The following is a 15,026-nucleotide window of genomic DNA, read 5'->3' on the forward strand; positions in this document are numbered from 1 at the left end:
TTAAATATAAATTTGTTTCTTTAATTTTAGAAAATAATTACTTAATTTAAACAAACATTTTCACAGTATTATCTAAACAAACGTTTTTTTAAATTTAGTAAATTTTTTTCTCAGTGTATCCACGCATTCATTCCTACATTATTTTCTCTAGCTAATCCCCTATACTTAATTCAATACACTAAGATCATTCCAAACTCACGCACCGCGCTAATCAAGCATCCACACACTCGCTCGTCATTTAAGCTTAGCGCGCTCGCGCGTAAGGAGTTCACAGGTTCTCAATTATTTTCGCTTTTTCTTCTTCCACATTCGCGACGTAGGCTTAAATGACGTATCGGCTATCTCTCGCGAGTTAGCCTTCCGCGCTATTATCCGTTGCGGCCGACACCGTATCCGTTTGTGGAGAATAGTCATCTGACTATAATCTCTGTGCCTTGCGTAACACACACACATACACACACACACACACGAACATACACACACACACACGAACATACACACACACGCTACGACGACGAGGAGGCGAATCGACGCTCGTTAGCCGATGTACGTCGATGCGTAGGTTTGCCGTGTATCGTTCCTGTATACTAATTGATTGTATTTACGTGCATTATTCGGTAAACAAGTAAACAGACCTACGTCAGCCGATCGATATCGCGCGTGGCGCTGATAAAATACATAATTCAATTTCTTGTCCTGCCTGCCTGCCAGCGACAAGATTTCGCGGAATAATTACAGTTTTACGCTCGTGCACAATGAGTAAAAATATATACGAAATAAATAAGACAGTAAATAAGGCGTTTCTTTATATATATCGCAAGCGTTATTCCTGTTCATTTTTTCCGGTCTCTTCGCGGACTCGCCTCTGCATATTGCGGAATTAAACGTCATCGCGGTGTAGCGCGTGTAGCGAGCGGTGCGTTTATACGTTCGATGGCGTTATTAATTTACGAGACGTCATAAAGGCGTCGGGAGCGTTCGAGGGCGAAAGAAAACTTGACGAAAGACGGTGTATCTTCCGGCAAGTTTCTCGACGATTCGCTCGCGATTAGTTGCGTACTCAAGTTTTTTCGCATTTAAGGGGAGACTTAAATCGATGGTGAACTACAAAACTGTCGATAACGTAGAAACGATTACGTCACTAACGCGATCACGCTCTCCTTCTCATATTTCTTGTACATGCAGATCTTATGTAAATGTGTGTTGCTTTGTTTCACCATATCTTGCGGAGAACCCTACCACGCAAATATGCAGAAATCTTTCTGCAAACTTTTCAGATACTTTCAAGCTTCTAAATTCGGGTATAAAAGCAATGTTTTTTGCATGTTTTCTGAGCGGAGCAAACTCGCGTTTAGTGTGTACAAGCTACGTATCTTTTCTTGTGTCAAACGAAATATTTACTTTGACTGACAACGTCTGACGAGCTAATTTACACTCAAAATGTCAACTTTTTTTACTATCTTTGTCATATACATTAAGCAACGCTCCAATTCATTCTCGCACGTATTTTTGTCGTGTGAGAGCATTTGTAATTCTGTGCAGCCAGTGCAACATAAACTTTGCAGGAGAGAGTTAGTATTCTGTCGATTCCGACTTCAACATCCCCTAATTTCACAATTAACGGCATCGCCGGTCCCCGATGCGTCACCGATCGTAGTCTCTCGTCGAGCGCTTCACAATTCGTTCCTCTTCTTTTCTTCCTTCTCTCTCCCACGCTTCTCTCTAAAGTATCTCGCGCGATCTTCGGCAAGAATGTTACGCAATGTATCAGTATGCGAATATCAGATTGGATACTCGATCCGTGGGTCGCAACCCGCGGTGTTACTATGTATAATATCGGCGACCATCGGTTCGACCCGAAAATGTTGAAGTGAAAAGAGTATGGGCGGCAACGAATGGCTCCTTATCGCGCGTATATGTAGTGAGAATTAGAATGAGAAAAGAGCACACATGCCGAGGCATTCTCTTTGTGCCGGTGAATTAACGCGCGTGAGAAGGGACAAGTGTAATAAGAGAGATCCACGCGCAAATCTTGAATCGCAATCTCGACGCTGATAAGATTGCACGCCGCGATAGCGATCGCTCCTTACGCAATGCTTAGGCTAATCGGCGGAGTCGTTCCTTTTAAACGTCATCTTATTAATAGTGAGACTATATTGATACGGATAGGATGTTGACGCGATTTCGCGATTACTTTCGATCCGGTAGTGGACACTCCGCTATAAATCAGGCTATCCTTCAGGGTGGATCGATATTATAATTGAGAGTGGCGAAAAGTTTATACTAGAAACACAACTGCATCACAACATTGAGGAAGGAAAATCGAGTGAAAAGAACTGCGTCTCGGGGTTGTGTAAACCCTGCTCGTCGCACAAACTGCAATTGAAATTGTAGGAAAATGGAGTCCAAACTGAAGAAAAATAGAGTCGGAGATCGACAATCAGACAGTGGCAAAGTAAACTGTAACATTTGTCAGCGTTAGAAGAAAGTACCTATCAACAACCGAGCATTTATTTTTTAGATAATAAATTTATTTACTCTGAATATATAATTACTACACTGAGAGAAAGAATGTCTACAAAATAAAAAATATTTATCCGACGAGTACTAATAATATATTGTATTGATATATACGTATTTTTACTGAGAGAAAAAATATTTCTCGAATGAGAAAATATACATTTTCCTAACAATCGTTGCTTCTCACAAAAGCGATTTTTTTCCATTTAAGCGAAATTTAAGCGTATATTAAACACAACACACAAAGTTTAGATTTAAATAAAAATATGTGTTATTGATATTGTCACTGAATATTTTTTTTATTTTTTACATATTTTTCCTCTCAGAGTAGCTCTCATTGGATACGGATGCATTGCAAAACTTATTAAAAAAAAATAGAAAAGAGAAAAATTGTTGCAATCGTTTTCTTCATCGTCACATGTTATGCGCGGTTTTCTACGCAGTTTGACATGTAGCCAGGTGACTTAAAATGAGCCGTTATTACGCATTCACATCTCGATCACGCTACGTTTGCGCGAGTCATGAGACTATTAATTGCTGTGAGAGAGAGAGAGAGAGAGAGAGAGGGGGGGGGAAAGGAAAGAAAAAGAGAAGATTATAATTTATGCTTAACATGTTCTCTCTTCCGCGCGATTTCGACTAGAAATAACCGCGAGCAGAAGAAAAATTGCTTCTTAATACTCGATTAGCGGCGCTTCTTTCCGAAACGAAATTTTGATTCTACTTTTAGCCTTACCATTCCATTCAACACCTATTTTAATACTCTGAAACCTACATCAATCTTTTTTGATTCTATTTCATTTACACGAGTCGAAACTTTGATCCTACTTTCAGCCTCACTATTCCATTCAACACCCATTTTGATATTCTGAAGCCTACAACCTATTTTGACGCTGAAGAAAGTGAAAAGGAAATTTCAAACATCAGTAGAGTCAATGTAGAATTAAATTACATCATTTGAATTTAACCTACTTTGCTAATTTAGCTGGTACTGCGTTGTAGAATTCAAAGTTTAACATAGGGCCAAAATTTCGACTCGGGGCCCTTTTTCTCAAAAAATATCGTATACGATATTTTTCGAGAATAAAGCTCCGGATTAGTAGCTTAATGATTCTCACGTCGCGATTTTGCGAGTCGAGCACTGTCGAATCAACCAAACACTTCTCATTAACTACTTTTTTTGTTGAATCCTCGCGAACGCATCGACATACAGTAGTAAAATGCGTTATCGCTGCACTCGAGCGCATTGATACCTCTCAGGCGATGTTTTTCCTGCCTCATTTGGACAAATTCATTTATGGCGGGTCGTCGCGCAAGTTAAACGACTGATCGATGACACTATTCTCTCGGAATTTTTCGCAAAATTCAGGATTTCACTAATACGCCGCCGATGTGCTCCGAACGATGATTTCACCATGATTCCACAGCAAGATCCCCGTAAACCCACGTTGCTCGAAACAACGGCCCGTCCTTTCGATTTTGAACATTCATCCCGATATACAAATATATCTCTTAGATTATTTAGTCATTTTTCATGAGACCACCACTTCAGACAGTTTCCAGAAAACAATACAAAAAATGACTAAAATATATCCAAGAGACATCTTGAAAGCATATAAAAACAAACAGAATCTTTTAGATATTTCTATATGTATATCTACTTTTAAAGTCTTTAAATCCGTATTAACAGTTGTTATACTTGAAACTTGTTTCAAGTGATTTTCAGAACTGGATTTAGAGTTAAATGTGAGTTTCAGTGAAACGGCGATTACAAATGTAACGTCGCCTACATCATACGATTTAATTACCTGAAAACTTGAGATGAATTCAAATTACTGATATTCTATATTCAAATTACTGAGTAGCTCACGTAAGACAAGTTTCAAGTATAACGACTATTAATGCAAGCTTTACATATTTATGCTGCATAGATTGTGATCTTTGCAATTTTGTTCTCGAAGAGCTTTTTACGTACGCGAATATGCGAGAACAAGTTCTAACAATGTTGCAACTTTATTACAGATCGCCTTTTTTTCTCTTTTTTTCGAAAATTAGTATTATTCCACGGTTATTATCGTCCAATTATACATATACATGTGAGACAGTTACATAAATAAAAATATAGCGAGAATGAAATGTAAATCATCGTGTCTCAGGGAATTAATAATTCGCTCGTGGGTTCAACGAGGAAAAAAAAACAACAATAAGTGGTGTGAATGAAACAATGCAAATGTCTTGGCTCTGCTTCATCGAAGCGAGTGCCTCGGAGAACCTCAACGAGACGCGTTCGTTGGAACGTTTATCACCGCGTGTAATAATTCAATAATTTTACTATTAAATTTTCATTAGGTTAAGGCAGCTAACTAGGCAGACGTGACGTCGCTAATACTCCGCGCTCGCACGACAGAGAGACGGTAAAAAAGTCCGGTCAGCTTCGGGTTCGCGATCGCTCTCATATAAACAAGCCATTTTCCTATAACTTTTTCCTATAAAAGACTTTTCCTATAAAATTCTTCCTATGCAAAGACAAATAAAGAAGTATAACTTGAGATACATCTGTGGAATGTATTTTTTATTCAATTCCGTCGGCCCCCTATATTGTCCATAATTTTCAGAGCAACTTTCATTAATTCAATTCGAGCCGTAGTTTTTAATTGATTCCAGCAACTTTTAGACGCAATTGATTACATTTCATATGCGACCCGACGAGACGCGGTAATATCATGATAGCGTCGACGGTCACACCGGTGACCGGGCCACGTCATTGGACGGCGCCTCGAACAAACAGCCGCCGATCGGCTGACACGCACGCGGCGATGGACAGAGTCACAAGTAATTATTCGGCTAATTGGAAACAGGTCGCGCGACTCGATCATTAGGTTCTCCGCGGTCGCGTCTCGCACCTAATATCGCACTAAGCCGGCGCTTAAGTAAGTTTTCCAGGGATTTGCATAGCCTCTGGGACCCCACATTGTGACGCGCGTATTGTATCACGAGGTCACACGAGGCACGAGCGCGTGCGGCGTATTGTCGCGCGAACATGTATTACGAGTTGTGTAGGTCTAGGTTCCAACGGACCGAAGAGAGAAAGAGAGGGAAGAGAGAGAGAGAGAGAGAGAGAGAGAGGGAGAGAAAGAGAGATGCCGGTCGCGATAAACCGGCCAGTTTGATAGCATCACCCACCGAAACGAACGCGCATGAAAGGTCGAACGCGCAACACGGCGGGTGCGTACGTAAAGTGAATAAGTACGTCAGCACGTAGGTGAGTGCGTACTTTGGCGTAGTGCCTCGCCATCGACGACCTCTCTGTGAGATGTTACGTTATTCTACCGGCGAAAAAAGGCGAGTGCACGCACAATATGCTGCTCATCGCTCGGCACAGAGACGTCTCGTGATAACGGTCGCGGCGTCAAAAACGACGACGTCAGGTTTAACGGAAAGAGAGAAAGAGAAAAAGAGAGAGGGCAGAGAAATAGATAGAGAAATAAAGCGAGTAATAAATGATAATATGCAATAGATAGAGAAATAAAGCGAGTAATAAATGATAATATGCATTATTGCAAGCATAAAACGCTTATTTCGAAAAATCCGTAATTTAATTTCAAATTCTCGAATACGGAGCCGCGCACAACGTAACGCAATATAATGTAATACAATTTGATACGTCACTTAACATCTACAGAGAATTAAAATTCATATTTCCTTTTATTTAATTGAATCGCTGTGTTCTACATTTGCATGCGCGCATACATATAATTGTAAGACGTATATTTTTAATCACACAATTCCACTAAAAAAAACTCATATTTAATTCTAAACTTCAATATAAGTATCTTGAGGCAACTCCGTTAGATCTTACTGATTACCTTCACGACGTGAGACAATCAATGATGGAAACTTTACAAATCTTTTAATAATATTTATAAAATAAATATACTGTATTAAATTAATTATTAAATTTACCTTATATAAAAACGTAAATTTTTTTTGTATTAATGCAGCAACAAATTTACTGAAAGTTACACTGAGATTTTCATATTACATTCATCATTGCATACTATTTGGAGAAAATTTTTATAATTTCTTTTCGTGTTCCTATTTCATCATTCTGTGTAATAAATATAAGTGCAGTGTGATCGTAAGGGACTCAACATTACTGAATTTACTTAAAGTTGCTGTAAAGTTTACATATAGCAGTCTATCTGGGGAAAGTTTCAAGCAATGACTCTTAAGCCTGATCTACCATATGCTCTCTGCTTCCTGCTTCTTTCTCTTTATCTCTTTCTGACTCAAACCTTAAGCTTTAACCAGAAAAAAACAGAAGACAAGGAACAGAACGCAAAGAGCATATTGTAGATCAGGTTTTAATACGAGAGTTTCAGGTGCCTTTCTTTCTCTCAATGTAGCTTAAAATTTAGTTCGGTCATCCTTCACTTTTTCTGCGGTCTTTCAAACGTGTTTTAATTGAAAGGTTTGCGAAAGTTCGCGTTATATATCGGGAAAATCCGGCGGCTTCCTATACGGTGACACCATATAGGTTTATTAAGCGGCGCGATTAATACCTCGAGCAAATGGGGCAATGTGTTTGCAATAAGGCGATTAATAGTTATAATTTCATAAAACACGATGAAATTAATAGTTGACTTTATTATCGGGAAATTTATTACGTGTTGCCCTATTTACCCAACGAGCTCGATCGACTCATCGGACCGTGTCGTGCGAATTACTTTGTTGCTGATATTTAAGTACGATACAAACGCATCCGATTGCACTGCTCAAGCGCGAGTAATTCACAAACGTGTTGGATCCGCCTCGATCTCATTCCGACGTCCGCTCGATCAATACGAACGCGAGTCGAAAGATTCAGACGATACTGACAACAACACAAACAACGGCTGCCGAGCTTTTCGCCGTTTGTGATATCTTTTTCTTATCTTCTCTTCTTTCCGCGAAGCATGCAATTGTACACAATGGCATGCAAAAAATACTCGAGCGCGATAATAAATTAATTAGAAATTTTCCTTTCTCGCGAGCGCGCTGAATTGTATCACTGTGCTTCGTATCGGAGCTTGCCAATCAAACGAAGAGATAGAATAAATTTCAAGCAATATGTAATTGATCACGTAGGGGCTTGCGTAATTCAATCACAGTATACACACATATATATATATATATATATATATATATGTGTGTGTGTGTGTGTGTGTGTGTGTGTAGTTACGCGACGTGCACAATTTTTTCCTTTATTTCCTTTATTTAATTCCACCTGCAAATTGTAACGTCTCGATACCAACTCTGTCACTTTCCAGCAAAACAGATCAATTTTACATCTTGTTACTTATATTATTACTGTCTCATTTCCATGCTCTCGCCTCCCCTTCTGCGTCGCGATGCAACAATGAAGAGGTCGAATACAAAAAACGCAATTGCGAGGTCGCTCGCTGCATTCGGTGCGCAGGTCTCTGTCTTATCGACAGACTCTCGCGCAAGCAAGAGATCAGCCGGTCGTAGATGGCGGTAACGCTCGTGCATAAAACACTCGTGTTTTCTAATATTTAACAACGATAGCGCGATAGGGGTTCGATATCGCGGCGGTGGCGCCGTTGTTTTATCAGCTTTTGGCATGAGCAAATTTGCGATACAGCTCCATTGCCGAAAAAGAGATCCCGTCGTCCGGGATGCACGTTCCACGGAGGAAAGCCTGCATCTCCGTGCAATCTGATGATCGTGACCGTCTCTCTCTCTCTCGTTGAACGACGCTTTATATGCGTCGCACTTTGGGTACGACGTTTTCGAACGTTACGAATTGATAAGTCAACATGCGATTTAATTAACGCGCAACGACGCACGATTACAAATTACGAGTCCACTGTAACCGGGAAGTATGCACGTGAAATTATTTCACGTCGAGCACTTGTGGCGCTCGGTGTCACGCGTCCATCATCGTTAAATGAATCAATCCCGCTCGCATCGACGAACGTAGCGCAATTCTAATTCGCGGACACGTGCTCTGCCGCACGCATAAATAAGAAATAAATTTCTTGCAAGATCTCCTACGTAAGGTATCGGTCGAACTGTTGTGTCGTTGTTGATGCTACAGCTCGAGACGCAGTACTCATATCGCACAAATATCCAAGATACGTCCTAGAGACGTCTCAGAGATATCATACATCCCTGGGACATCTCTAGGATTTTGGATATTTGTGGTATATGGATAATTGCAGTGCAAAAAATCGACAACTGACATTTCAAAACTGATCTCGCGCGCAATTATCGATGATCACAGATCATCTTGTCACGAGATCAAGACTTGTATATCTACTCGGATCATCTTGTAACAGATGTACAGTGGTTGCAAAACGGTTCAGTTACACAATAAACTCGGGAGCGCACCAAACTGTCAAAATTGAGAGTCATTTACCGACAGACTTACGCGATAATAATATAATTAAGAACACTAATAATAAATAATAAAAATAATACTAATAATAATTAACATCATTATACTTTCCTTCAGCTTACGTAGCCAAGAAAGAAACTTTATATTCCTTAACCACACACATTCATATACATTCATCCACATTCCTCATTTCCACCTAGTTTAGTTACTAATATTCCCATAGTTATATCGCCTCTTTCGAAACAACTCTACAATATCATCCCCATCATCTAATTGCGCTTGTAATCTTCTCTTTCACATTCTTTTTAATTTTCACATAACCTTTACAGTACATATATCTTTTAATGATAATTAATAATATAATTACTAAACAAATTCGTCAATAGTAACCCTGACTTTCGATAGTTCAGCGAGTTCCTAACTTCATTGTATCTAAGTCGTTTCGCAATCCACTGTATATGTACAAAAGTGTAAACTCTAACCTATGCTCCGCTCCAGGCGATCGCCGAGACGTCCTTCTGCCTCCATCGAGGACCGAATTTCTCACAGGACTGCAGTCGTAATCGCCATGACACACGAAAAATATCGAGACTCGAGCGGTGAGTGAATCGATCGATCGATCGGTCGATTCGCTCGACAACTTCAATATGATAGATCTCGATGGTTATATTCTCGATAACTCTCGAATACGACCGGTGCGTTCGTTTACTGTGGAAATTTCAGCCGCTTACATTTTTTCTGCATGTGCCATTCGTTGAAGAGTGAATTAATTAAGAGCCACGGCGCATCATTGCAGGCGGAAGACTCGAGGAAGACCTCATGTTGTCATTGGAGTCTTACTTTGAAAGTGTAGCAAGTGCTAAATGTTTTCTTAATTATAAATTCGATTTTTCTATATGAGTGTCACCTTTACTTCAAAATAAAAAATGTGTGTTTAACATTCACTGATGGTCCTTACTCTGAATTCTTCTTTATCGATAAAAGTGATAAAACGTGATTTAAGTTTTGTAAGCCTTTTGATTAGCTTTTAAGCGCATTTATACCGTTTTTACCAATGTGGATTAAACCGTAACCTGAGTTCAAGTCTTAGTCTAACTAGAGTTTAAACTGAGATTGAGCTATAATCGACGTTGATAGAAACCGGTACAGGAAGCACTTTTATCGATAAAAAAGAGAGTTAAAAAAATAAAGGTCTACGATACGTCCAAGATACGGCCCTGTCCTTATCCTGAATGCACAACGAACATTAAGTATGCCCTCTCAATCCCGAGTTCCATCTTTCTTACACGAGTGTCGTGTATAACTTTGTCTTCGCTTGAGAATCAGAAAGGCATATTTAGCGCTCGATACGCGTCCAGAATATGGTCCCTGATGGAGTGTTACAATCGAAAACAAAGGAGATTCCGCGTGGGATCCCGGAGATTCGTATCGCCATCAGCTGGGCTCTCGAGCCCACGGTTCCCTTGACATGATCCGCATTGCTATCCGATTGCCACGAGGAAGCAGCCGCTGTCATATTCTGCCCATCCCCGTCCCCGTCCCCGAGTGCAGCCGCACTCGACGACGTGAACGCTTTTCTCGCGGGAATCGTGCTCTCTCTTTCTCTCTCTCTCTCTCTCTTGTATCCCGCGTCTCCTGCCGGTCGTGTAAAGGACGGATCTATCGGCTCTCCGTGACAGCCGTGTAACGACCGCGAGATCGTCGAGAAATCCCGAGTGCCGCTGTTTGCGTTCAGCCGACTATCGACTCGGCCGCGAGCGACTCGCCATCGCGGAGCAGGATCAATAAATCTCGCGTGGCCGACGGAGGCGCGTCGCGGCGCATCCTGACGCATCCTATTTGCCTGCTTGCCCGCCCGCTCGCGACCTTCGAGGGGTTGAAAATTCTTCTCTCCCTCTCTCTCTCCTGCCTTCGGTCCACCGAAATCCGCGAGGCGTCGCGACGTGACGCGCACATGTATGCGTGCTTTACTGCGTACGTGTGCGTGCGGCGACACGACGGTGTGCTCGCGCCTGTTGCACGATGTGTGCATATGTGTATGTGTGTGATGTGTGGTGTTCGCCGTGGTACACACGCACGCACGCATGTACGCACGCGCGCGCACACACGCATACGTGTGTGCGCGCTACGCGAAGGCCATGTCCGACAGACTGTAGTCTGACGGCTGACACTTTTGCGAAAGGTAAACAGGCGAAAGAAGACGATTTGCTACTCACGGTTTTTCGCCGGCGGGCCCGCCGCTCCCACACGATCTCCCCGGTCGGGTGCACGCCTCGGTAATTATTTGATTTTGCACGGCAACATTATTGTGCGTCCACTAAAAAAAAGAGAAGGAATGAGGGAGGAGGGAGTGAGAGGGGGAAGAGTGAGCGAGAGAGGAGGAGCGCGCAATGATCGGGCGAAGGCAAGACGGAGATGGAGATAGACAGACAACAGATAGATAAAGAGAGAGAGACACGGGCGAAAGAGAGGAAAAAGTGAGACAGAGAGGAAAACGAGGAGAAGAGAGAAAAAGACGAAGTGTGAGAGGAGGAGAGAAAAAGACACACCGAGAGTACTCGCTTGATCAAAAGCACAATTTTCGTGACGTCATCGGCGGTCGGGCATGCGCGAACGGATTTCGGTGATTTTCCACGCACGACGAAACACGTGCGACAAGTCGGTCGACGCCACTACTGCTCCCGCACTCGGCACTACATATCGCTAAGAAACGCGCGGCATTATCGCGTCGAAGCAGCGGCACGGGCTTCCACAGATACCGAGCGCGATTCGCGAGAGCCACCGCGGCTGCCGACATCTATCCATCCACTCCCACTTGTTAAGTGACGTACACTGACGTCATCGATAGTTTACCTTGAGGCATGACATTGAGCAGCAGGTCGGCCAATCGCCGTCCCGCAAAAGTTCCCGCGCGCACCGGCCACGAGAGAGCGGGGGCGCGCGCGACTGTCGATTCGCATTGCGCGCGACGGCCACGACGACGATAGCGATCTCCCGCGGCTGGGGCGCCGCGATCGCATTTTCGATTTCGCCCGAACGCGCGCGTTCACACGTCGCGTTCCACATAGTCGGTATAAATCAATTTCCTTCGACTTCATACGTCTTTCCTATTAAAAATAAGAAACCAACTTTCCGAGATCTCTACGATTTGGAGGCACAGGATACTTTTGCCCGAAATCAACGATTCCAAATATATAAATTTTGTCATTCTCTTACACTGAAAGAAAAAAATGTTACCCTAGTAAATATCAACTAACAGTGACATTACAAATATCATAATTTCTCACTCAACAATGTAATTGTTACATAACATTCATGTTACAGTGGGTTTAAATTGTTGAATAGGAAATTGTGACATTGATGTTATGTTACCCCAATGAAAAATTTTTCATACATAATTATGTAAAATTATATATAATTTTAGATTATTATATATAATTATGTATGAAATTTGTCCATACATGTTAATACATGTTACTTATATATAATCATATATATGAATCCCTAGTAAATATCATATATATAAGTTCATATATATAATTATATATATGATTCCATATATAATTATATATAAGTGTGTATAATTATATATAATTTTATATGATTATACATAATTACACATTAATATACAATTATACATAATTATATGGACAAATTTTATATATAATTATGCATGAAAAATTTTTTATTGGGACTGATAGTTGGTATTTCTACGAATTAGGACTAGTACCCACCGAGCAAATATTTTTTTTATTTTTTTTCTTAGAATGTATGTATTCTGCTATCAATCTCAAACATATCCTTGATTTCTATTCATATATAAATTCTGCAGAAATTGAAATTTATATATAAAATTCCGAAAAAATATCGGTCTGTCGTGCCACAAAGCTTCGCTCTGTGTGCAGCGTAATGGAGTAGCATGAGTAAATAAATAAAATAAGAGAGGAATACATAAAAGTGTGCGATGTGGACTTACGCTAAAATTATAAAGCGTCGCTTAAACTTAGAATACCACGCTCAGCATGCTACGTCGTATCGTTGCAGACTAATCGCTTTCGTGCTCGAACTGAAAGATGAAGTCGATATCCATGCGACCATGATTATTTCAGAGTATCCCCCGCGGGGCGAATGCTACCCTTCCGCTCTTAATAGAGGACAAAGTGCACTATTAACATATCGCAATCTTATATCGTTCGTACAGAGAGAGAAAGAGAGAGAGAGAGAGTTACGATACTCGTTGAGTCGTTATACTCCTTTCAGAAAAGAAGGCGTTAATTACGAGAATAACACGGCGAACAGTTTTTACAGCGATACTTTAAATTGCCTCAGCGAAACTAACTGGACGCTCTTTGTCCTCTCTTTGCTCAATGTTTGCAACATTTACGAATAGTATTTCGCTCCGCATTGTTGAAATCTCATGCATTAGTGGATCATCGTTATCCTCTCGACGGAGAAAAGACGATAAATATTGAGTAATCCGAGCTATCAACATTATTTTATTATCATACTTCACGTCTGCAAATACTATTCGCAAATCTCTCAGCAAATATCGAGCGTCGCGCGTATCTGCTCGCTTCTACATTTACACCTGGTTTTTCATTCTCTGGTTAACCTGCGGTTTAAACTGTGGGATTGTGGCACATAAAAAACTTAAACAGCAAAGTGTAAACAATATAAAAATTGATCAATCACAATTGATCGATAATTCTTTGATCGTAATGAGAATAATTAATAATGATTTGTCAATTTTCATACTACTTATGTCTTACTACTTAAGTTTTCTATGTGCCATGATTTAAAATCCAGACCACAGGTTAACCAGAGAAATCGGGTCTTAGAGGATCCCAGAAAACATCAACGTCCGAAATAGATGTCTAATCCCTATTTTTTCAACGTCGTTTAAATCCTAAGCTACGTTTAAGTCCTTGTTTGAATGGAGTTTACACTCGGATGAAGATTTAATCGACAGAATGGTTGGCAGAAACGGTCGTTATGTTCGTTCGTCGAAGCATTCGCAAAGTGTATTGGTTTAAGTGAAGAAAATCCTTAATGCGCTCGTATGCACATGTGTGCGATGAAAAAGACATTGGCGACGTTACTTATACATTCTAACTAATTACAGGCTGTCTGAGGCGAGCCGAGTCGAGCCGTTTCGTCGCAATGTGCATGCATACGCCACCACGTCATTCACACCGGCGTGATGTAAGGCGCGGGCGCTAAACTGCGCTCGTGTGCCGTGCTAACTAGTAATAAACACAAATATCCACACGGAACCTCGGGCGCGCGCGGCGACATTTATATGCATAATAATAACAATAATAGTAATCCGGAGATCGCGCAAAAATCCGCGGCGCACGCAGGTATACGCGCCTGTTCGAAACACGAGAGCGGATATGTTATCGCGATACTCCCGACACCTTTTCTTTTTCCAGTGGTAGAGGCAAAAAAGAGCGGAACTTACTGCGCGTACAGTTCGTGACAATGCAGGTCTCGTTGACACCGGATCGTACAACACATCGTAACAGCCGGCAATTTCATACCATCAGGTCATCAGAATGATGACAATGTTCTTCTATGTAAACAATGCTGTGTAACTATTATTATATCGGCGATAATCCACTCATAAAAATGGTGCACCCCAGATCGAAACTCGAAAGCCTTGAAGTCGACTTGAAATTATTGATACTATTGTCACCTTTTCTGATTTCTTCTCTTTAGTTTCAGAAATTTTCGGCCTAACTGCCGTGGCGTAAAGACATGTTTGAACATGTTCAGGCGTGATCTGTGATTTTTTGGAAAATATCTTGGAATTATTTTCAAGGAACATCAAGGATTAACTGGAGAATGACATTGCCAAATTAATACAATACACATCTTTTAACGTTGAGTGACATTGTGGCAGAGGCCTTATTAGGCGCCTGTAGCCATATGAAAGAAAGGGAGAGAGGTTAGTTTCAGATTGGTTTCGATATGCATTGTGCGGCTCATTTCGCTCAGTACGAACAATTGGTTGTGTTCAGCAGAGAAAGCTGTTTCGCTATTGTTGCAAACCTAGGTATATGATCTTGGATTCAGCCAAGATTAAAAGCACACACCAATCAAAGTC

General features: G+C 41.1%; 1 protein-coding gene across 1 annotated transcript in view; it reads right to left on the reverse strand.

Annotated features, from left to right (window-relative positions):
* The window catches only part of LOC116849065 (myocyte-specific enhancer factor 2), a 112,630-nt gene extending 100,895 nt beyond the window's left edge, over positions 1-11,735 (reverse strand). The window contains exon 1 of the mRNA XM_032825860.1: positions 11,137-11,735. The gene's annotated coding sequence lies outside the window, so the exon portion shown is untranslated. The remainder of the gene's footprint in view (positions 1-11,136) is intronic.
* Between the last annotated feature and the right edge of the window lie 3,291 nt (positions 11,736-15,026).

This window comes from Odontomachus brunneus, unplaced genomic scaffold, assembly GCF_010583005.1.
Source record: "Odontomachus brunneus isolate Ranch 3 - 2012 unplaced genomic scaffold, Obru_v1 Obru_scaffold_005, whole genome shotgun sequence".
NCBI lineage: Eukaryota > Metazoa > Arthropoda > Insecta > Hymenoptera > Formicidae > Odontomachus > Odontomachus brunneus.